The 24,301-nt window shown below is 40.9% G+C and overlaps 1 long non-coding RNA gene and 1 pseudogene across 1 annotated transcript in view; one reads left to right on the top strand and one right to left on the bottom strand.

The window, feature by feature from the left end:
- LOC147914356 (uncharacterized) overlaps positions 1-24,301 on the top strand; it is a 1,093,764-nt gene that overhangs the window by 763,777 nt on the left and 305,686 nt on the right. The window lies entirely within an intron of this gene.
- LOC101389159 (small ribosomal subunit protein eS6 pseudogene) lies at positions 14,564-15,496 on the bottom strand (annotated as a pseudogene).

Genomic DNA, 24,301 nt, shown 5'->3' with positions numbered 1-24,301 from the left:
TCCTAATATGCTTAGGTTTAGGTATTAAGTATTTTTGATTTAGTGTGTATGGTACTTAACAGAGGCAAAATAATTTTTTTCAGATCAGCACACGCCAGTTTGGCTTTTTTAAAAAATTCTAATATTATTTAATCTTTATTATTTCATCTTTTAATATTTAATCTAACATTACTTAATCAAGTTAAAGAAGATGGTCTATTAATTAGGCATCAACTTTTTGAAGGGGCTTTAGGAGTAAATAAATCAATAAATATGGAGTGCCATTTCCAATGTACCAACAGGGAGCTGACTGTGTTTTGACTGGGAGGAGTGGGGAGTGGGCATAGAAGGGGAGAGGAGAGAAGGACATCCCTTAACACGATGTAAGGACCACGTCTTATCAGGGGATGAAAGGAACAGCTGCAGGCAGCAAGTCCCTCTCAGATGATGAGTTGAGACCACACTAACCCATTTGTCTTTGTATTTTTGTCCGTTTTGCTTTTTGAAAGAATCATAGTAGTTTTTTTCTTTAATTCTGATTACTTTTAATTTTTTCCAGGTTTATTGAGGTATAATTGACAACTAAAAATTGTATATATTTAAGGTGGACAAAGTGATGGTTTGATATAAGTATACATTGTGAAATGATTACCACAATCAAACTAGTTAACACATCCATCACCTCACATAATTATCATCTTTTTGTTTTGGTGTGGTGAGAACACTTAAGATCTACTCTCAGCAAATTTTGATTATATAATACAGTATTATAAACTATAGTCACCATGTTATACATCAGATACTTAGACCTTATTCATCTTATAACTGACAGTTTGTACTCTTTTAACAACCTCTCCCCATTTCCTCCACTCCCCAGACCCTGACAGCCACCACTCTGCTCTCTGTTTCTATGAATCGAATGTTTTGTTTTTTTTTAGATTCCATACATAAGTGATACCATGCAGCATTTGTCTTTTTTTGTCTGGCTTAATTCATTTAGCATAATGCTCTCCAAGTTCATCCATGTTGTCATAAATGACAGGATTTCCTTCTTTTTTAACACGAATAATATTCCATTGTATATAATATTCCACTGTATATCCATGTTTTCTTTCTCCATTCATCCATCAACCAACACTTAGGCTGTTTCTGTACCTTGGCTATTGTGTTTAATGCTGCAATAAACACGGGAGTACAGATACCTCTTCAAGATAACGATTTTGTTTCCTTTGGATAGACACTCAGAAGCGGCACTGCTGGATCATATGGTAGTTCTATTTTTAATTTTTTGAGGCATCTCCATTCTGTTTTCCACAGTGGCTGTGCCAGTTTATATTCTCACCCAGTGCACAGGGTTCCCTTTTCTCCACATCCTCGCCAGCATTTGTTATCTCTTGTCTTTTTGATAACCGGCATCAGAACAGGGATGAGGTGATATCTCCTTAATGGTTTTGATTTGTATTTCCCTGATGATCTGTGATGTTGAGTGCATTTTCACGTACCTGTTGGCGATGTGTATATCTTCTTTAGAAAAATGTAAATGTCTGTTCGGGTTCTTTGCCCACTTTTTAACCATATTATTTGTTTTGTATTTTTTTGTTTTTTTGCTATTGAGTTGCATGAGCTTCTTATATATTTTGCGTATTAACCCCGTATCAGATATGTGGTTTGCAAATATTTTCCCCCATTCCATTGGCTGCCTTTTCATTTTGTGGATGGTTTCCTTTGCTGTGCAGAAGCTTTTTCGTTTGATGTAGTCCCATTTGTTTGATTTTGTTTTTGTCGCCTATGCTTTTGGCTTCATATGCGAAGACCAATGTGAAAGAGCTTTTACCCTATGTGTTATTCCAGGCTTTTTATGGTTTCGGGTCTTAAGTCTAATTCTTTAATCTATTTTGAGTTGATTTTTGTGAGTGGTGTAAAATAGGGGTCTAATTTCATTCTCTTGCATGTGGATATCCAGTTTTACCAACACCATTTATTGAAAAGACTATCCTTTCCCCTCTGTGTGTTCTTGGCACCCTTGTCATAGATTAGTTGACTATATATGTCTGGGTTTGTTTCTGGGCTCTCCATTCTGTTTCATTGGTCTATTTGTCTGTTTTTTATGCTAGTATCATGCTGTTTTAACTGCTATAGCTTTGTAATATAGTTTGTAATCAGGAAGGTTATGCTTCCAGCTTTGTTCTTCTATCTCAAGATTGCTTTGGCTATTTGAGATCTTTTGTGGTTCCCTACAAATCTTAGGATCGTTTTTCCTATTTCTGTGAAAAATGCCATTGGAGTTTTGATATGCTTTTCATTGAATCTGTAGATCGCTTTGTAATCCATTTTTCTTTGAATGGACAGAAGAGTAGGATTGGATCAAGCTAGTCAAGAAATTGCTGGAGGGACATCCTCCAAAGTAGTCCCCCTGTTATCCACATTTTTCTAGAGAAGAGAATGCCAGGATCCTGAGATTATCCTGGCCTGGGTTAGACTATGAGAATACAGAAATTCAGTCAATTTGTGCCCTTTCCTTTTTTGTCTACAACAATAATAAGCCAATGTTTTATTGAGTAGTTACTTTGTGGTAGTCACTGTGCTAATAATCATCTACATGGATTATTTCTTTTAATCTCCCACATGTCGTGCAGGAGGTACTATTTTCACCCCATACAAATGAAGAAACTGAGGCTTAGAGGGAGGTGAAGTATCTTACATGAGGTCACACAGCTGTTAAGTGCTGAGGCCAATATTTGAACTCATGTGCTACTAAGTCCTGAGGTTGCACACTTAATCCCTGCACATCATCACTTTTCAATAGACCCTCCTCCTCCATTTTTTAAATTCCAGGTCTCATGTGCTTTATTTGGCTCATCTGCAGGGAGAACTGGAATAAACTGTTCATTTCCTGAAGTTTCCTTAGCAGCCATCTGGAATCAATATGTCCTGCAGGAGCATATCTCTCAATCTGTAGATCTTATAGGAGAGGGGCTAGCCCACTAGCAGACTTGGATACATCAGGTTTTGAGAATGAGTGTAGAGTTTAACCCATCCCAAATCTCATCAATGCACCTCAGTTTCTATACATGAGAGAAATCACAACAACCATCCCAATTTAACTGGATACAGGGCTAGGTAGAGACCAGAGTCTGGAAAGGTATGCTTGTTGAATTATCCTTCTCAGGTTTCCCTGGGTCTCAGATAGTTTTTGATTAGTGCTAGGAAGTGGGCAATGCTCCCATTGAATTCTCTAATGAGTTTTGAAAATCAGGGTGTTTTGTACAGTATCAACATTCAACCTATACAGTATTGAATCCTTGCCAAGGAATATCAGGTAATGCTTTTACTTTTGTTTTGGAAGTTCTTGCTCTAAGATCACTGCCCTGCATATAAGGTATTTCCAGAGAGTCCTTTCTAAAGGATCTTGTCTCTGATCTTCTTAGAATCCTTCCACGCCTTCTGCTTTTAGTTAAAATTCCTTGCTGAAGTACACAAAGGCTTCCTCTCACCAGTTCTTTACACAACTCCACACTTAGTATCATGTAGAACTACTTGCAATTCTTCAAACAATTTTACCTCCTCACTCTTGTGGGCCTATATCCATACTAATCATTCTGCCCCCAAAGATGGTCACCTAGTTGCTTGCCTGGCCAATTCCATTAAACTCAACCTAACATGTCAATCTATACCTCCTAGCTCTGGGTCAATTCTCTGAATCGTCTTCTCCAGACTGAATGAAAAGTATAGGCTAGTGTTCTCATCCACGTCAACAGCCCAGCAGGTGGTCAAGAGCTCAATTCTGCAGTCATACAACAGGGTTTGAAATATCCTTTAGCCACTTACTAGTGGAGTCAACTTAAAGTAACTTATTGACTTCACTGTACCTCAGTTTCCTCATCTGTAATATGGGATATTAATAGTACCAAATTCAAAGATTATTGTAAAGATTAAATGACAACAACATAAGTAAAGGACTTAACGTAACACCTGACTCATCGCAAGTTCTTCATAAGTGTTAACTAATAATCACTGATTAGTAACACTACATTGTTTTGGCATTTTTATTGCTACATATCTCACTGAAGTGAGCAATTTGAGATCAGGAACTGATCTTCTGTCTCTGTTTCCCCGTGCTTAGCATGTAATAGTTGCTTCATAAATGTCTGTTAAATGAGTGAAAATTAACGATCATGAAGATGATCAATGAATGAATAAGATGCTCATGCATAAATATGCCAATTATTTAATTATTGTGTTAAATAAGCCTAGGGTTCTTTAAAATTCTCCAAAGGAGTGTTCACCTGCTAGAAGTTTAACTTGATGCATTAAGTATAGGCCATATGCATAACATGTAAATATTAAAAAACGCCCCCTTTATTAAAATAGTTTAAATCCATCTGACATGGAAGCAGAGAACAGGTTTGGGATTAGAACCTCTAGATAGAAGGAAATCATTACAAACTTGGTCCTCAATCCTTTGCCCTCTTCCCGGCTCCATGTGAGATTGTTTCTGCTGCCACCAACCAGCATGCAGGGCCCCCCAAAAAAACTCCACTTCCTCTCGTAAACTCTACCTCAGATGAGAACTGAAAGCTCATTCTTGGCACGTCCTCAACAATAGCTGTCCAAAACTACCAACATAAAAATGACCAAGTTTCTCAAGTACAGGTTTATGATGGTAGGACTAAGAAGTCCTAATGTCCTGGTATCCTTTCACCACCCCATGGAAGCTATAGTCGATTGGCTCATTTGTTCAACATCTTCTCAATTTCCATCTATGCTGCAGAAGTTAGAAAGGTACAAATTACATTTCCCAAATGCTCTTGCAGCTGGGTTGCAGATGTAACTTTGCTTCTCCAATCACCTGCACTGAATTAAGTGGAGAGGGAATGGAGAGACAAGAAGTGACTTGGGCAGCATCCATTTGCCAGCAAGGCTACAGCTCTCTCAGGCTCATGTGGCCTTCCTCAGCCCTGGACTACAGCTGGAGTGCTGTGGTCCTAGAGCCAGCACTGGGCCCGTGGTGTTCTAAGTCCCTGGCTCTCATGGCAGCAGAGACAGCAGCTACCTGGGTGTTTTATTTCTGCAACATTGTATTGAGAGTCATTACTGGGAGGCTCAGTCTGGAGCCTACTTCCTTCAGTCTAACCACAACGTTGTAAGCATCTAAGTCCTGGTGTTAAATTATTTTCTGCTTAAAATAGCTAGAATAGTACTGATACAATCCCCTTGGCAGCCTTTCCTTGCAGTTTGTTGCTGCTGTGGTTATTTTGTTGTCTAGCTCACATCTTCCTGCTTCCTGGCTCCCCTCCCTTCTCCCTCCAACCCTACCCACCCTGTATTAGATACTGATTTAATGATGTTGCTTTTCTCCAGACAGGAGTTAGAGTCCAGAGTCATACCTCTTGGCTCTCAATTCCCTATTCAAACTTATAACCTACCCCATTTAGTTTGTTTTCCTACCCAAACACTCAGCTTCTCATTAGGAAGGGTGCCGCTCTTTACAAATGATTTGCAGACACTCACTGAGCCCCAGTGAATAACTGGCCCCAGTGAGGGCTTCTGGATCCACTTACTTCGGGAAAACTTTCCCTCTTTTCCCAGTGTCAAATAGTTTCACCCACTACAAATTCCTCATAAAAGAATACTCCAAGATGGGCCGGCCCCGTGGCTTAGTGGTTAAGTGCGTGCGCTCCGCTGCCGGCGGCCCGGGTTCGGATCCCGGGTGTGCACCGAGGCACCACTCCTCCAGCCATGCTGAGGCCGCGTCCCACATACAGCAACTAGAAGGATGTGCAGCTATGACAGACAACTATGTACTGGGGCTTTGGGGGAAAAATAAATAAATAAAATCTTTAAAAAAAAAAAAAAAGAATACTCCAAGAACACAAACCTGAAGAATATCCTAAGAACACTCAATAACAAATAGATAATGAGACTTAGCACACACAGAACTACAGGACAGCCACAGGAATAGAGCCCCAGCTTTCACAAGTTACAGTGTGACTATCCACAAACACTAAACCAAGGGCCTTTTGCTTCTTCCTTACATTTTACTCCTCTAATCCACTTCTTAAGAAAGGAGGCTCACTCTCTTATGCTAAGATCACATTTTGAAAATTCTAGAAAGTTACACAACCAGGTTGTGAGCACTTTGAGAACAAGAACTGCCTTACCTATCTCTCTATCCTCAGCAGCTATCATGGGGCCTGCCCCACAGTAACCACATGCATTCCATCAGCAATTTTGTGACACCAATTTGATGTCCTACAATTCAATTAAATTCTGACACTAAGTACCCAGAGTTAGTACAGACCTCACAGGTTAAGGGCTCAGTCCCATAAGACTGCCCCTATTTCAGATGCCAGCCACAAGTTCCTGGTGTCCCCAAGCTACTTGCACTTCTGCCCAACTGGCTACAAGTTTGGGGGTTCTCACAACACCCTTCAGGTTTGATAATTTGCCATAATGACTCACAGAACTCACTGAAAGCATTATACTTACAGTTGCCATTTTATATTATAAAGGATATAATTCAGGAACAGCCAAATGGAAGAGGAACAGGGAACAGGGTAAGGTCTGAGGAAGAGAAGTGCAGGGCTTCCATCCCTGTGGAGTCAGGGCATGCCATCTTCCTAGTACATTAATTGATATATTCAACAACGCGGAAGCTCTCTGAGCCTCATTGTTCAGAGTTTTTATTGAGGTTTTGCTATATAGGCATGACTAATTAAATCATTGGCCATGTGTCTGAATCAATCTCCAGCACCCCTTCTCTCCCTGGAGGTTGGGAGGTGGAGCTGAAAGTTGCAACCCTCTAACCACACGCTTAGTCTTTCTGGCATGGCCAGCCCCTCCCTTGAAACTATCTAGAGGCCCACCATGAGTCACCTTGTTAGCATAAACTCAGATATGGTGGAAAGGGGCTCATTGTGAATAGCAAAAGACACTTCTACCAGGAAAATTCCAAGAGTTTTTGAAGCTCTGTGCCAGGAACCAGGGACAAAGACCAGATGTATTCTTTATTATATCACACCATCTGAGACACATTTGCCAAACTGAGTTGAGTTGGCTACCTCCAGGTTCCCATTAGTCACTTCACAAAAATTACATGAAAGGGTCTTCAATTCTAGGATCAAACTTCTCCCACTGGAAGTAATGTTCTTTAAGCTCTTCCTTGAATATTCATTTAAAACACAGCTTCAATAATGCCCAGTTGAAAGCTTGAATTTAAGTTCCTTTTTAACTACAGATGATAGGAAATGAATTCCACTACCCCCGATGGGCATTTAAGGCTTTAGTATATTTACTACTAACATTTTTATATCACCTTTGAAGTTACTATCGTAGAGATACCAGAAACCTTTATGGCCCAGACTCTGGGTGAATATACTGCCCTGTCAGACAGAATAAATATTGAGCACTTTGAGTATTATCAAGGAAAGTACACAGTAGAATAAAACATTTTTTGTGCACCTGACCAGTGTTGTTTCTAACTATGAAAATGGAATAAGAGGATAGAGATGTATAGTCACTATGCTTCAGGGCTTATATTACTTTGCTTAGAAGAAAGAAAAGCTGCCAGGAAAAATATTTTCATGAAAAGAAAATTTTAGATAAATAGATGATAGATAGATAATAGAGATTTACATCTATATATACACAAATATGTGCATATATATACAAATGGATGTATTTGAATATACAGGAAGTCAGTGAGCTCTTTTCTGAAAGGGGACAAATAGTAAATATTTTATACTTTATAGGCCATACAGTCTCTGTCACAATCACTCAACTCTGCCACTGTAGTGTGAAAGCATCCACAGACATTACATAAAGGAATGGTCATGGCTGTGCTCTAATAAAACTTAATTTATGGACACTGACGTTTGAATTTAATATAATTTTCAGTGTCACAAAATAATATTCTTCTTTTGACTTTTTTTCAACTATTTAAAAATATAAAAACCATTCTTGCTCTCAGGCCATACAAAGAGAGGCAGCAGCCAGAGGCTGCCAACCCTTGTGATAGACTATGAAGGTGAACCTAGTGATGATGTCTTTTTGCTTAGGTTGCATGATCTGAGTGATCCTACATTAGCTGGAGACTCTAGCAAATGAGTTATTTGAATTCCATCGGATGTTAAAAGAAATCTTCGTAAATAACATTATTCCTCAATCTCTCCACCCCACCCTTCTCCACTCTCTCCCTCCTCTGTCTCTAGCTCATTCTGGAAAGACAGGATGGGTTTAATGGTAAATGTGCCCTAGATACTTCCAATGTTGACTGTTCATGCTATTAATATCAAGGTAACATAGCTGGTGACAGCTTCTTTCATTGATTCATAATTCATGTCCCCGTTAAAGGGTATCTGATCTGATGAGTTATACATATTTCATTCTGAATATGATAATATTGTCAGCTTATATCAAAATAAAACCACAAGTTATTTCTTTCTTGACTGGGGAATTAAGGGAGAAAATGCCTCTGTTGGGGATGGGTGGGAAATCCCAAGGCCTGGAAAATACCTCTGACTCTGAAAGATCAAAACCTATTCAAATCGCGACCAAATTGCCTCTTAGAAATTCTGCCCAAGTCAGTGGTGGGCATCCTATGGCAACATGGCAGTATTTCTTATGTACTACCTTCATTGAGTTTCAAGAAAGAGCTTTTCTCTGCAAATATAACTCAGGAAGTGGCTGTATTTTTTAAAGCAATTTTTAAAACTCTGTTTAAGTGAATAGGTTCATCAACCAGAAAGCCCAAAGGCAGATGGGAAAAAAAGGGCAAAGTCTTTTTTTTCATTGTTATTAAAGCAGGAGAAGTAATACCTGAGGCCTGAAGCTCAGTTTGTGAAGAGCATGATCCACAGGACTCTGTTCAAGGTAGCTGCTGCCGAGGCACTTCAAAAGATCATCTTTATTGCAGAACAATTGCCTGACCCAGTTTCCTGGTCAGCAACACGCTTTTGTAGAAACGTCAGGAGCTGATGAAAGAGCTCAGTAGAGTTAGCATGTGTACTTTCATCTGGGGCCATCGGGAGGGGGAACAGGAAAAGGCTTCCAGGTCCCTTGCATTTCGCACTGCCAGGTCTACTGGCACAGAAGCAAAGAACGAAACAAAAGATATGAGCATGTTTTGAAAGGTGATGCCTAACTTCCTGGCAAATGTGCTTGCTATTAGGGTTTGTAAAACACAGAGGTCTTTCTGTATTCATAGTATTTTGCCTATCAAAATATTTTGAGATTGTAATAAAATCTTACTGTAAAGTACATTTTGACTATTGACTAAGGATTCACTGCCTCCATATAAAAGATATTCTTCGACCCAGTCTTATGTCTCCTGGAAAAACAACAATTCTTGGTGCATAAGCATCTAAACAATATTTAATTTGGAATTCCGACATGCATCATGAAACTAACATAAAGAGCAACAATGTATGTTTTAGTGATTTCGAAGGAGAAAACACATTTCCACAAACGGCTCTAAGTTAAGTTCCATTCACTTCTTGTTGGAAAATATGCCATCTTTAAGCACAGAGCTCTTCAGTTTTTAATTTTAAGCATCTGCATACTTATATTTATCAGTAAAAAGAATCTTTCAAAAGAGCTATTCGGTTTTAGAATTTCCTCTTCCAGCTTTTTCTTCCTTTATGTTCATTTTGGAGAATGTCATCTTAATTCATTTTTAGCCTTACTTATTATATTCATTTCCTAGGGCTGCCATAACAAAGTACCAAGAATTAAGTGGCTTAAAACAACAGAAATCTATAGTCTGACAGTTCTGGAGGCTAGAAATCTGAAATCAAGGTGTCTGCAGGGCCATGCTGGCACTGATGGCTCTAGGGGAGAATCCTTCCTTGTGTCTACTAGCTTCTGGTATTTTCTAGCAATCCTTGGTGTTTCTCAACTTGTAGATAGATCGCTACAGTCACATGGCCACCTCCCTGTGTATCTTCACATGGTCTTCCCTCTGTTCGTGTCTGTCTGTGTCCAAATTTCCCCTTTTAATAAGGACACCAGTCATATCCAATTAGAACTCATCCTAATGACCCCATTTTAACTTGGTTACCTCTGTAAAGACCCTATTTCCAAATAAGGTCACATTCTGAGGTACGGGGGGTTAGGACATCCTCATCTTTTGAGGAGGGACACAATCAGCCTATAACATTTGTATTGTTATGAATTTAATATAATAATAACATTTTTGTTACTTAACAAAAATGGTAATATTTATAGAGTGTGGCTAAGAAAATTCAACAGCACCAAAGAAGGTGGTATGCCCTAAGTCATTCTAATTGCTTTAGGTCTTCACAACTTGGGGTGTCTGTCCACAAATGCAGCTTGGTCTAGCCCATTCCAGGCTTACTGCAGGTCTGGATCTCTTTCTCGCAGGACTTTTCCTGAAGTTTCCTAATAAAACACCTGAGCACTCATTCTGACCCTCTATTAGAATTCACCTCCAGGTCCCACCAGCCACAGTGACTTTACAAATGAGCCAGCATCAATGGAGTAGAGAAGTCCAAATTGCAGTTACTCTACAACTCCTCGGATGAAGCATCCCTCCTGGCTTGGCAGTATGGCATTGGGAGACACCATGGCTCACAGATCCATTAAGCCTCCGGCATTTGAGTGTCGGGAAAATTTGTTTCAAACAGAGATAAATGTCAGAGCCTAGAGCAGTGGTTCTCAATTTGAATCACCCGCAGAGATCTAAAAATGTCTGGTTCTTGGGCCTCACCTCTACGGTTGTAAGTGAATCAGGTTGCTGTGCAGCCAGAGCACCAGCATTTTAAAAGCTCTGCACACGTGACTAATGTGCAGCCAAAGGTGAGAACAGGTGACCTAGCTCAGTGCTCCTCAGACGTTACTGTAACTAGGAATCACCAGAGGGTCTCATTAAACTGCTGATTCTGATCCCACACGTCTGGGGTGTGGCTTGCGATTTTGCCTTTCTAACAGGCTCCCAGAGGATGCCAATGCTGTGGATCCACTGACCACACTTTGAGGATCCAGGATCTAGAGAGTTAGTTCTCAAACTTGGTCGCACAGTGGAGTAACCAGCAGAGCTGTACAAAATACTGACACCTGGGTTTTACCTCCAAGGATTCTGATTTAATGGGTCAGGAATGTTGTATGGGCATGTGGGTTTTTAAAAGCTGGCTGTATGATTCTAAAGTGTGGCCCAGGTTGAGAACAACTGCTCCTGAGAAAAGGCAGTAACAGTCTTCAGTTGTTTCTGGCAATCCAACAGTGTGGGCTGTACTGGGCATCACCTTCAATGGCAGCATCAGCAATCAAACGTACCTCTCCTCACCCCTCCAATGCTATAAACACAAATGTACCCACACTTGGCAAGGGAAGGCCACACTGGTGAGTCATCCTGGAGTTCTAAGAAAGGCATCCTCTATAATCCTGATGTTCTAGCTTTAGGTTTCGATTCAATATTCATTCCCTTCTCACCACTGCTGTATGATCAGTAATACACTGAAAAGTATCCTAGTGATGTTAAGAATTCTCCTTGAGTCGTCCCCAGAGTCTATTAATAATGGCCTTTCTCTTTCATGTCTCAGCTTCTCCCATAGGAAAAAGGCTGGCTGGTCCTGTGGGCTCTCTGCAAGAAGAGACAGAAAGACTGGACTAAACTGCCAAGGAGGTGGCATCTAACGGGGAGGTGCACTTGTTCGGAACATTATTTGGGAAGGTGTCAAAGTATGAGAGGTAAAACCAGGGAGAAAGGAGGAAAAAGAATAGTCTACTGTGATTGTTTTTATTAGATTGTGTTCGCCAGTGGGGTGAGTGAGGGGAATATTCTTCCCATTCTCCACGGGGAATCTTTAATAGAATCGACAGGGCTCACAAATGTGAGCAGATTCTTCATGGAGAATGCAAAATGCTATTGAGTCTGACTTCAAGGTTTGTGCAGCATAAACACAAAGGCTGCACAAGGAAACAGGCATACTTGCATAACAAATTTTTAAGTACAGGTGATAGGGGATCTGCAGGCAGAAGTGAGAAAGCAGACAATGCAGGTTCTGGGGGAAGGTGTTCAAGGAGGTTAATTAAATATTTTTTCATCTTGGTCAGCCTAGGCCTTCCTTAGTCAGCTTAAGAGCTGAGACAAGCTTTTGTAACAGTAATGAGAACTGCTGGAGCAGACCCCTACCCCCAGTGAAGTAGGCTAAATACACTCCCCACCACGAGCACCCCCACCACGGTGGCATAGCCATATATCCAGCCCTAGTTTACACAGGTTGTCCCAGCATCTGACACCATTTGGCATTTTAGCACTTTCAATGTGTCTGGGTTTGGACAAGAAATGGTCACCTTAGACAAATGCAACCTATATGTTATAGGCTGAATTGTGTCCCCCCTCAGATTCATGTGTTGAAGCTTTAACCTGTAGGACCTCAGAATGTGACTGTGCTTGGAGACAGGGCCTTTAAATAGGTGATTAAGTTAAAATGAGGCCTTAGGATGGGCCCTCATCCAGTCTGACTGGTGTCTTTATAAGAAGGGAAAATCTGGACACACAAAGAAACCTCCGAGATGTGTGAGCACAGAGGAAAGACCATGTGAGAACACAGCAGGCAGGTGGCCAGCTGCAAGAAGAGACGCCTTAAATAAACCATGCCTGCTAACATCTCGTTCTTGGACCTGTAGCCTCCAGAACTGTGAGAAAATAAATTGCTATGGTTTAAGCCACCCAGTATGTGGTATTTTGTTATAGTAGCCCTGGCAAACTATCTGTCTATCTATCTATCTATCTATCTATCTATCTATCTATCTATCATCTATCTATCTATCTATCTATCTATCTATCTATCATCTATCTGTCTATCTTGTATGGAGGAAGTGGTAATTGGAGTTCCACTAAGGATGTAAAGTTCCCCTGGGTTGGATGGGAGCACAATCCTCAGTGTATTCATCAGCCATCACCACATGACAAACGATCACAAAAATTCCAGAGACATATAAAAATAAATGTTATTTCATACTCACACATCAGCAGACTGGTTGGGGTTTGGTTAATCTTGTCTGAACTCCATTTGATTTAGCTCCAGGTTGCAAGTTAGGTTCAGGTGCAGCATTCTTCTGTACTAGCACCTACTTGGAGCATGTTCTCCTAACGATGGCAGTGGAGAGCAGACCAACCATGTTAGCACATTCAAGCCTCTGCTTGAGTCACGTCCACTAATATCCCATTAGCCAAAGCAGGCCACAAGGTTAAGCTCAAAGTCAAGGATGGGTAAATACACTCCACCCAGCACAAAGCCATGGTAATGGCATGAACATACAATACTATTTCAAGGAGAATGAAGAATTAGATTAACTATTTGATCTACCATACTTAGGTTCCATCAGTGTATTTTTAGAGGTTGAGTGGCCATGAACTTTGTTTTAATAAATGAACTTTAGACTAGGGCCTTACCAATAAGCATATCCAGAATAATTGTCTCTGACAACTTCCTGTGAGGCAGTCACATCTCATTGCTGAGATTCCGTTTCTATAAAACAATAAAAGTCCATTAACTAGATTGCCAATTACAACACAGCAACCACTTAGCCCACATGGTGCTTGTTTGTTTAATTAGTTGCAAATATTTTAAAAGATTTCACATTAAAATCCAGTTTTTCCTAATAAACTGGAGAATCTGACAACAGTGAGTATCAAGGCCACAATTACCAGAAGTGGAGTAGCATCTGCCCCTTTAGATGTCTGCCCTCTCCTGATGCCACGGTTCCCATCAGGGAACTTCTGCCATTTAGGATATGTGCTTGCCTCCTACTGGTATGTGAGTTTGGACCCCAACCTAGAGTGTCCAGCTACAACACCCTAAGATTCTAAATGAGACAGGACATACTCCCAGTACAAACTCATTCCCAGTATTACTCTTCAAACAGTCTCTGTGTTTGGCAATGTTTAAGTTTGGGGAGAATGTCTAGCTACAACTTTTGCCTTGCACATAAAATCTATTCTTGACACTCGTTATTCACAATCAAAACGGAATGCTTTCTGAGTCACAAATGCTCCAGGTTTCCATGGATGGATATTCTCTTACTGGGTGAAAGCAGTGTGGTGCTGAAGGCACCCTGTTCTGGGACTAGTTGGGAGCTCATCCTGAATAGAAACACAGAGAGAGATCTCTTCAGAGCTCTTCCGTTTCCACACGGCTTCCTCAATCCGTCGGCAGTCTTGTCAAAAGAATCATACCCAACCAGCTGCCCTACCATTGATAGCAGCTTGTCTTTGGGACCAGCTGCAGTGATCAGCGGGCTGTCAGGTGTGCTCTGCTACCCCACACTTCATCACAGTGAGCACAGCTCTACGAGGCCTGTCTCTCACAGAGGAGAACCTCAGAGAAAATACCTCAGAACTTGAAAATAAAATCATAGACAGAAACATGAACTCTGTGACAAGAGTTGAGAGATTTAAAGATGAATGATTTTGTAGTTATTGTTGTTTATTGATTTGGGCTGGGCAGCTGCCCTAAAAGAGAGAAAGAAGAGTGTCCAAGGAGCAATATCTGAGGGAAGGCATGAAAACTAGAGAAAGTGAGAGAGACCCAGGGAAGCGTGAAGTACCGTGAAAAGCAGCTTAAAGAGATTCTATCTTTCTTTCCTTCTTTGATGCATTTGAGCACTGACTAGGACCCTTATGTGAGGGTGCCCTTTGGGAGCTAGAAATAACATTCCAAAGTCTTTGTGGTGAAATATATTCACAGATTTTTCTCTCATCTAATCTTTTTTTAACCTCTGATTTATTTGTCACTCTTGAAAAATCGTGTTTTTGACTGGACTCAGACTTAGAGGTAGAAGCTCTGAGAAAGGACAGCCTCTGTCTCTTGGCCATCTGTTCCTGGCATTTTTCTTTGGCCTCCTTCACTCTCTTGGCCAAAAGTTGATCATATTCCGCAGCCTAATCCTTCTTTGTCTTAGTCCACTGTTTCTTCAGAGCAATTGGCTGACGTTTGTCTTGCAGGACAGTTGGAGTAAGAAGACACAGCATGGTGAGCACTTTGGTCCTAGTTTTCTTACCTTCGTTGTTCTGGGGCTTTCTCACAACACACTGGCGACAGCATCTTCTTCATAGAGCCTGAAAATTTGCAGATTCTGCTAGCTCTTTTGGGCCCTCGGCAATAAGGCACAGTAGTATCAGGCAGTCCAGGAATATGCTTCTCCCTTTTTATCACAATAACCAAGTTGAGAACACTCAGATTGGTATCCACAATGCAACCTCAAACAGATTTGTGCTTCCTTTCTCCAGTTCTCCTTGGTCTATAATAGGAATGAATGCCCCTAACTCAGTAGCAGGCAGACACAGCTATGGGTCCAGACAGCCTGCTTCATGCGGAAACCTTGTTGGTCATTCTCATCACAGACCTGGACCACACAACCCTTCCATTCTTCACCCAGAGCATCAGCAGCAACTTCTGTGCCCATACCCTTCTCATAAAGGTATGAATTTGCATTCATCATCTACTTCAATGAGTTTCTGGCAGCCAGTAGCTGGGAAGATGTTCAGCTTCATCCTGAAGCAGCTGATAATTGCCAAGGGGTCATGAAAAAGAGCTTACCTCATTCAATCTTTACCACAATCCTTTACTGTGCGTTATTGTCTCATTTTATATACGAGAAACAGAGGCAGAAAGAGAGATTTTCCTCAAAATTGTTAATTCTAAAAATGGTAAAGGCAAGATTTGAAACTATGTCTCTGCTGCCCCAGATCTTGCTTTCACCCCCACAAATCTGCCGTCTTTAGATAAATAGGTGGGGTTGGAACTAAGGCCTAAAACTGTTAAAATACTTGCCCCAAATTCACACGGCTACTAAATAGCAGAGCTAGGATTCGAAGCCAGTCTTTCTGAATCCAGGTCCTAAATTCTTAAGCACTTTGATGCCTAGGATTTCTAAATCTTCCCATATGGGTAGGAATCAATCTGGAAGTTAAATATATCCTGGGAAGGGAATTATATAAACTTGTAGCTATTGAGAGAAAATAAAGGAAGAATTATCGATCTTCCTAATTAAAATGAATCCTCCCGGCATACACCGCCCCTAGTATGCAGGTACAGATTATGGAAAGAGCTATGGGCCTCTGCTATTACTCCAGCCCTGTGTGTGTGTGTGTGTGTGTGTGTGTGCGCGCGTGCGCGCGCATGTGTGTCAGGGGGTGGAGGGGGGGGCTGAGGTGCTCTGACTGAGACAGGGATCCTGAGGTCAGGAGACACTCCTGAGTCTGATACTTGGTAGATGAACATAGGTCATTCCATTGCATTGGAGTGGAGGTTCTGGAGTCCAGTAAGATCAGAAACCAAGAATTAGGGCAAAAATAAAGCAGAAGTGATGACAATAAACAGAGTTGAAGATAATGCTCTATGTATTATTTCACAAACATTATGTCGCCTACTTAATGGATGAAGAAATTGGGGTTGAGAACATTTAGACAACTCAGTGCAAGAGTCAGAATGTGGCAGAACCAAGACTCAAACCCCAAAATGTCTGTGACCTAAAGCAGCAAGATGAGGGCAAGGAGCTTCCATGAACGGGATGAATCAGATGAAACTTGGCTACTAGGAAATGCACCAAGGCTCAATGACGGCAGAGGGCCAGTTGCCCTAGCATGGCCTTAAAGAGGAAGTACGCAAAACCCAGCATCCCACAGTCATATTCTGGGAGAGGAGAGAACACTTGATTTTAAATGAAGCCATTTAAACTTCATAATGTGAAGACAAGGAGAAGAGAACAATAGATCAAAAGCTTTACTATCTTGGGGAAAATGCTCATATTGTTCAAGTAAAGGAAAGAAAGAAGGAAGAAGGAAGGAAGAAGGGAGGGAAACAAGGAAGGAAAGAGGAAAGAAGAGGGAAGGGGAAGGGAAAGGAGTGAGGGATGGTGAAAGGGAGGAAGAAAGAAGAAAAAAATGAAGAAAGTAAGAAAAAGATGGAGAGAGAGAAAAGAAAAGATGGATAAAAAAGAAAATGAAAGAAAAAAAGAGAATTTTAAAGGACGTGGGTTCCACCACAAATTAGAGCCCTCGGCAGTGAATCTATAGACAGCTATCGCTGAAGGTTATTTTCAGATAACAAAATTAAATACACCCTTTTATCTTCTGTGCCCCTATAGGTCATGAGTTCTGGAGATCCTGGTCTACAATACATACACAATTTTGATAATTCTCCAAGGACTTAAAATAATACTGTGCATACAGTGGGTGTTGAATAAATAAAAGGTTGGCATTGATTGATAGTCTCTTCCCTAAAGGAAATTGATTTCCAATTCAAATCTCCAACATAACACTGAGCAAGGTTAATCTTCGTATCCCCACAGATGGAGACTAATGGGATAGGCCTAAGTAGGCAGAAGTGCATCAGGAAACCAAATTGGGAAATGATAGCTATTGTCACCCAGGGAATTGCCAAGAGTGGATGTCATTCATGGCCCCCAGCTCCAATGTCTAAACATTTTTTTCCCATAGATATCAATAGACTGGTGAAAGAACACTGATAGAAATGAAAAATGCATGTAAATAAAGTTTTAACAAATGATTGAAAACTGACTTTAGCAGGTTTGGTCATGAACAACTCTTAGTTATTTGCTTTGAAAAATGGTAGCTGCTGAACTGCTTAAGGCAGGTGAAGTTCCTCCTCTATACCTTCAGACCATGTCACAGACAAAATGCTGCCATATACACAGACAAGTATTAAAAAAAACATGCCTCAGCAAAGTGGCCCAAAATGCAAACATATATCCATTAGCAAGCTGACACTAAGTAGTTCATGCAACCTGCTCGGTAAAATTGAAGTCCTAACCCTCTGTCCTTTCAGATGCTCCTGAATATTTTAGCCAGTCCACATTATCTTAAATACCATTTAACCAATGAGAGCCCATTTCTAATTCCCATTACACTGATTAGAAGTTACCAGTTTCTCCAATAAGAATCTATTTCTAATATTCATTATGCTGGTTAACAAAACTACCGGTGTGGATATGAGATAAAGATAAAAAATATGCCTTTAATGTTACCTCTGAAGTGTGGCCTTTGTTAAATAGATGACCACCCCCAAAGTGTTGATTCCTATTTACAACAACTGACTGCCCTTTGGGTGGTAAAATCAGCACATACATTTATATTATACTAGCTTTATATTGAATATTTAACAGTATATAACAAGCAACAAAACATAAATGATGAACCATATTTAAATACTTTCCCTTTCTCTTTAAAAATAATTATTTTAATAATTGGCAAATGAAATGCATTCCCACATATACATTAAGTATATTCAATATTCTCTTCTTGAATGAGAGACAATATAAGAGACAAAATTGCCTATTCTTCACATAAACACAAGAAAACCCAGCCACTCTAAGATAATTTTGTACCTTGCAATATGACTAATATACTATTTTGAGCAGCATCTTTCACGCCTGTCTTTTGAGTTGAGGGAACACACATCAGCTGGAGCCACTCTCCTTCCTGCTTTCTAGGTCTCTGAGTCAAACCCAGATTCCAAGGGCTGGGGGAAGTCTGTTGTCCTCCATAGACTGCTGTAAATTCCCAATGGGCCTTATAGTCTCATGTCTCCTCAGGCTCTGAAGCTTTATGCCTAGACTCAGTGTAGTTCAGCTTATGAGTCTTACCCTCCCATGTGTCCCAAACATTTTTCTCATCATCTTGACCCTAGCATGGAAGCTAACTCCTTTCACTGAGATTCAGAACACGCGCACACTCATTCCCTCACTCATTCACTCACTCATTCATTCACTCACTCATTCAAAGTCTTTACCTGAAGGTTTGGCAAAATTGAGAGATTAATATCTCAAATACAAAAACCTAAATTTAACAGAAAACTACCTATTTGGCCATTCTGCCACACAGACTGAAGACCCATATCTGGTTGCTTACTCGTCCTCTGCCACAAGGGAGTTAATGGTTTCATGACATATCAGTTACATTGTTTTATAGAGTAGGGTTAGTTACTCTCCTTCAACGTCTCTCCTCCCGCACCCCCAGTGCTTTCAAATTTTGCAACATTGGGTGATTTGATTTTTCTGGTAACACAAGACATTTCAGAATTGGGAGGAACAACAAACAGCAAAGATAGTCAACAATTTAAACAATTTAAAGCCCAATTATGTGTGAGAAAGAAATGTCAGGGGCACTCACATCACAGGACAATTATCTAGAACTCTCCAAAACACCTCTTCTAACTTTCGATTTCTGAGTCATTTACACAAGAACTACTATCCAGTAAGGGTCATTTCACCATTCTTCTCTTCTAATGGAACAGTGCATGATTATTTTTCCCACCTCTAGTTCTGTGATATACGACCTTCAGTTTTCTAGAGAAGAAAAGATAGTTTTATTTCCTACGTGCTGGCGATCTTGTTCTCCCAAAGACAACTTTTCTCATTCTATTAGACTCTCTGAAGATGAAAAACTGACCCTTTGAGATTACAAAAATAATCCATGGATATGTTTATATTCTCCCTGAAGTTTGAATTGTAAGGTGACAGAAAAAGATGCTGGCATATTTATTACTTATATACTTCTCATATTCGTTGCTTTTATTATTATAAAAAGATAAATCTGGGGTCCATTTGCCTATCCAAATGCAAATTAGGGAACTGTGGGCCCTAGTGTCTTCTGATGCCTGAGTACTGCAGAAACCAGAGAGCTTTAACCCAAGAAGCACGCACGGGCAAGGATGTTTGCTTCAGAGCAGGCCTGCCAGTGTAGGTGAGAAGGTTGGGGAGTGTGAGCTGCCAAGAGCTGCACTGACCGTGTAGGTGTATGGGTTTGTGAAGGATGAGCTGCACTGACCGTGTAGGTGTATAGGTTTGTGAAGGATGAGCAGCACTGACCGTGTAGGTGTATGGGTTTGTGAAGGATGAGCTGCACTGACCGTGTAGGTGTATGGGTTTGTGAAGGATGAGCTGCACTGACCGTGTAGGTGTATGGGTTTGTGAAGGATGAGCAGCACTGACCGTGTAGGTGTATAGGTTTGTGAAGGATGAGCTGCACTGACCGTGTAGGTGTATAGGTTTGTGAAGGATGAGCAGCACTGACCGTGTAGGTGTATGGGTTTGTGAAGGATGAGCAGCACTGACCGTGTAGGTGTATAGGTTTGTGAAGGATGAGCAGCACTGACCGTGTAGGTGTATGGGTTTGTGAAGGATGAGCTGCACTGACCGTGTAGGTGTATGGGTTTGTGAAGGATGAGCAGCACTGACCGTGTAGGTGTATAGGTTTGTGAAGGATGAGCAGCACTGACCGTGTAGGTGTATAGGTTTGTGAAGGATGAGCAGCACTGACCGTGTAGGTGTATAGGTTTGTGAAGGATGAGCAGCACTGACCGTGTAGGTGTATAGGTTTGTGAAGGATGAGCTGCACTGACCGTGTAGGTGTATGGGTTTGTGAAGGATGAGCAGCACTGACCGTGTAGGTGTATAGGTTTGTGAAGGATGAGCAGCACTGACCGTGTAGGTGTATAGGTTTGTGAAGGATGAGCAGCACTGACCGTGTAGGTGTATAGGTTTGTGAAGGATGAGCTGCACTGACCGTGTAGGTGTATGGGTTTGTGAAGGATGAGCAGCACTGACCGTGTAGGTGTATAGGTTTGTGAAGGATGAGCAGCACTGACCGTGTAGGTGTATGGGTTTGTGAAGGATGAGCAGCACTGACCGTGTAGGTGTATGGGTTTGTGAAGGATGAGCTGCACTGACCGTGTAGGTGTATGGGTTTGTGAAGGATGAGCAGCACTGACCGTGTAGGTGTATGGGTTTGTGAAGGATGAGCAGCAGTGAAATAGCAAACCCATAGGAGCAGTGCTTCTCATACTTGCACGTGTAAAGGAATTACCCAGGATCTTATTAAAATACAATTTCTGATTGAACAGGTCTGGGGTGGGACTGAGATTCTGCATTTCTAACAAGTTCTCAGGTGGTGTCAATTGTGCTGGTCCAAGAGAAGTAGCAAGACATCAGAGACAAATAGAAGTTCTCATATAAACTCTAGAGGACATTCAAAATACAAGATATTTTCAGCTTTAGTTCAATGTTACTAAGGACCTCAAAATTATATATTTTAAAAAATGGCTGGATAAAATCATACCATCTTAAATTTCTTTTTGTGGAAGTAAACAGCATACATAAAAGTGAGCAAATCAATGCTTTGTGGATTTTTCACAAAGCCATTTAACCACCATCCAGACCAAGAAAGAGAATATTACTAGCGTCCCAGAAGCCCCCTCACACCAGGTCTACATCACTATTCTTCCCCTCGCCCTTCTCAAAGGCAACCACCATCCTGACTCCTGTAAGCAGAGATTAGTTCTGTCTATTGTAAACTTCATAGAAACACAATTGTACAGAAAGTACTGTTTTGTTTCTGGCTTCATTCACCACGATGTGTGTGATATTCATCCACATCATTGTGTGTACCAGTAGTTTGTTGTTTTTCATTCCTCTGTACCAGGGGTGAGCAAACTTCTTCTCTAAAGGGCCAGACAGTAAATATTTTCGGCTTTGGCTGCCTTAGAACTCTGTCAAAACTACTCAAATCTGCCACTGTAGTGTGAAGCAGCTATAGACAATATACAAATGAATAGACCTGGCTCTCTTCCAATTAAACTTTAGTTACAAAAGCAAGCCTAGGTCGAATTCGACCTGTGGGTCATAGTTTACTGGCCCCTGCTCTAGTGTAGTCCATTGTAAGGATTTATCACCATTCATTTCTCCATTTTCTTCTTAATGAGTATATTAGTCTTCTATCGCTGCTAAATAAATTACCACAAATTTAGCAGCTTAAAACAATGCAAATCTATTATCTCAAAGTTCTGTAAGTCAGAAGTCTGGTGGGCTCAACTAGTTCCTCTCCTCCAGGTCTCACAAGGCTGAAATCAAAGTGTCAGTTGGCCGGGATCTCATTCAGAGAGTCTGGGAGAGAAACTGGTCCTAGCTCGTTCTGGGAATTGGCAGAAGTCAGTTCCTTGCAGCTGTAGGACTGAGGCCCCTGTTTCCTTGCTGGCTGTCAACTGGAAGGTGCTTTAGCTCCTTACAGTCTCTCTTTAGTCCTTGCACATGGCCCCCTCCATCTCAGAGCCAGCAATGACACGTCAAATCCTTCTCACACTTGGAATCTCTCTTCTAGAAGCATCATTATTATACATTTCACACTTAAAGGTACAATCTTCCTCAGTTGATTTAGGGTATGGAATGAGGGAGTGATGAAGAATCATTCTTTTTTCCTTGTGTATATCCAATTGACCCAGCACTATTTATTGATAAGATTGTCCTTTCTCCACTGCTCTGCAACATCAGATTGTCATGAATCAGCGTCCATAAATATGCGAGTTTCAGTTTGTTCCATTGATCTACTTCTCTATCCTTACACTACTAATGACTATAGCTCTATTATAAGCTATCTCATAGTGTAAGTCTTTGAATTTTGTTCTTCAAGATTGTGAGTCTGGCAGAGTTTGACCTGAGACTGGTTTTAATTGGGATGTGCCACCTGGTAGAGAGGTTGTAAGGGTGACCTCCAACTGCCTCTACCCACTGTAACTGCCAGTGCTCACTGTATAGAACCCAGGATAGGATTCACTGTATGACTTAATTGGCTTCAATCAGTTTACTATGCATTGCTAGATAATTTTGAATTTTATCCTGAGGCAGTAAAATAATTTAGGCAAGCAATTAGATTTTTTAATTGCTTTTAAATAAAGAAGTTAGGTGGGAACAACATAGATGAGTTTCACGGTTAAATCTTGTTTTAAACAAACATACTAACAATCATAAGGAAGGTGAGTGGTAAATCTGGAGTTTATTGAAGTGGTCAGGGCTAGAGATGAGAGGGCCCTGAGATGGGCCTGTGACAATGGTGGTGTAGAGCAAGTGGTAGATGTGAGAAAGATGTAATGGGCACTTCTTAGAGATTAATTACACCTGGAGTGTTGACTCCAATGATGAGGGACATGGTACCTAGCAACGCTACTGACAAAGAATTTAGGAGGATTTATGTATAAAGATAATAGGTTGAGTATTGAGCATGTTGAGATTAAGGTGCCTGCAACCTATCTAAATGGAAACATTTATCACAGAGAAATAGGGGCTGGTGCTCAGCAGATAAATTAAGGCTGGAAATAGATTTGGGGGAGTTTTCTGCATTTGGATGATAATTGGAGCCATGATTGAATCAGATCATCCAGGGAATGTGTACAAAGCAAGAAAAGAAGAGTACTGTGGATAGAATCTTGGTGAATTTCACCATCCATAGGGGATGCTGAGAGAGAGAGAGCATGATTTGTTGTAGAAGTAGGAAGGGAATCAGAAACAAACAATAATCTCTCTTAGATTCACCTCCTACAATTTACTCTGCAGTAATGGGATTATTGCCTTCTCAAAATAGCAAAAGCTCTACTTAAAATATACGAAGTTGCACAGAAAAAATATTGACCTTGTCTTTGTCCTTTTTTATAAGGATCCATCAAAATAGTGTTTTCTATAGTTGAAGCATTACCTATAACGTTAATCAAATTATATGACCACACCAGAGATTAAATTGATGAGGAAGGCATTCAGAAATGATAACAATTTTCATGATGCAATGAGGTAGCCTCATTTTGTTTTAATTAAAAATAGGTAATGATAGAGAAGTGGAAAGGAAAAAGTCTCAGCTGGAATCATGTGCTCAGGATTACAAAGAATAAAGGAAACTTTCCCTGGAGCATGGAGACGGTTAAGGTGAGATGGTTAGACTGAGGGGGAGTTGGTGTATCCCTATCTTCAATCCAGGGTTCCATTTGAATGCATTGGTAGATGTTGGATAAATCCAGCTTCTGATGATAAGGTTGAGAATTCCTAGTGATTTCCCTGCAACTTCCTAGCAGATCTGCAATGAAAGACCTGCAATGTGGATAAAAAGCGAAAACAAGGCATGCCGGGACAGGAAAGCCACTCTGGCAGCCCAGCTGTCCTCAACCTGTGAAGAGTCTGTGCCCTCCAGGCTCTTGAGCACAGCTACCAAAGGCCATCAGTCCACAGGTTCCATGTTCATCTCATCCAGTCAAGGAGTTGCTTCATTCACAATGCAGCAAAACAATATAAATTAGAGGAGGAGATCAAATCAATAGTCAGTCCAGCAGGAGACAGTGTGTGTTCTCCTTTGAGCTGTTAGCGGGTACACTGGGTGAATACAGATAAGTTGATAAATGGCTGATTCGATAGACTAGTAGCAAACACATGCTTTGCCAGAGATGACTTTTTAAGTCACCATACATCAAACAGACAGTGTCAGCCTTTGAGGATAAACCTGTGAAGCCTTGTTGTGGTC

Source organism: Ceratotherium simum, chromosome 20 (genome assembly GCF_057802395.1).
Source record: "Ceratotherium simum simum isolate JZ-2026a chromosome 20, ASM5780239v1, whole genome shotgun sequence".
In the NCBI taxonomy this organism is placed as follows: Eukaryota; Metazoa; Chordata; class Mammalia; order Perissodactyla; family Rhinocerotidae; genus Ceratotherium; species Ceratotherium simum.
Note: the sequence above shows the minus strand (reverse complement) of the source record. Positions and strands in the feature narration are given on the sequence as shown.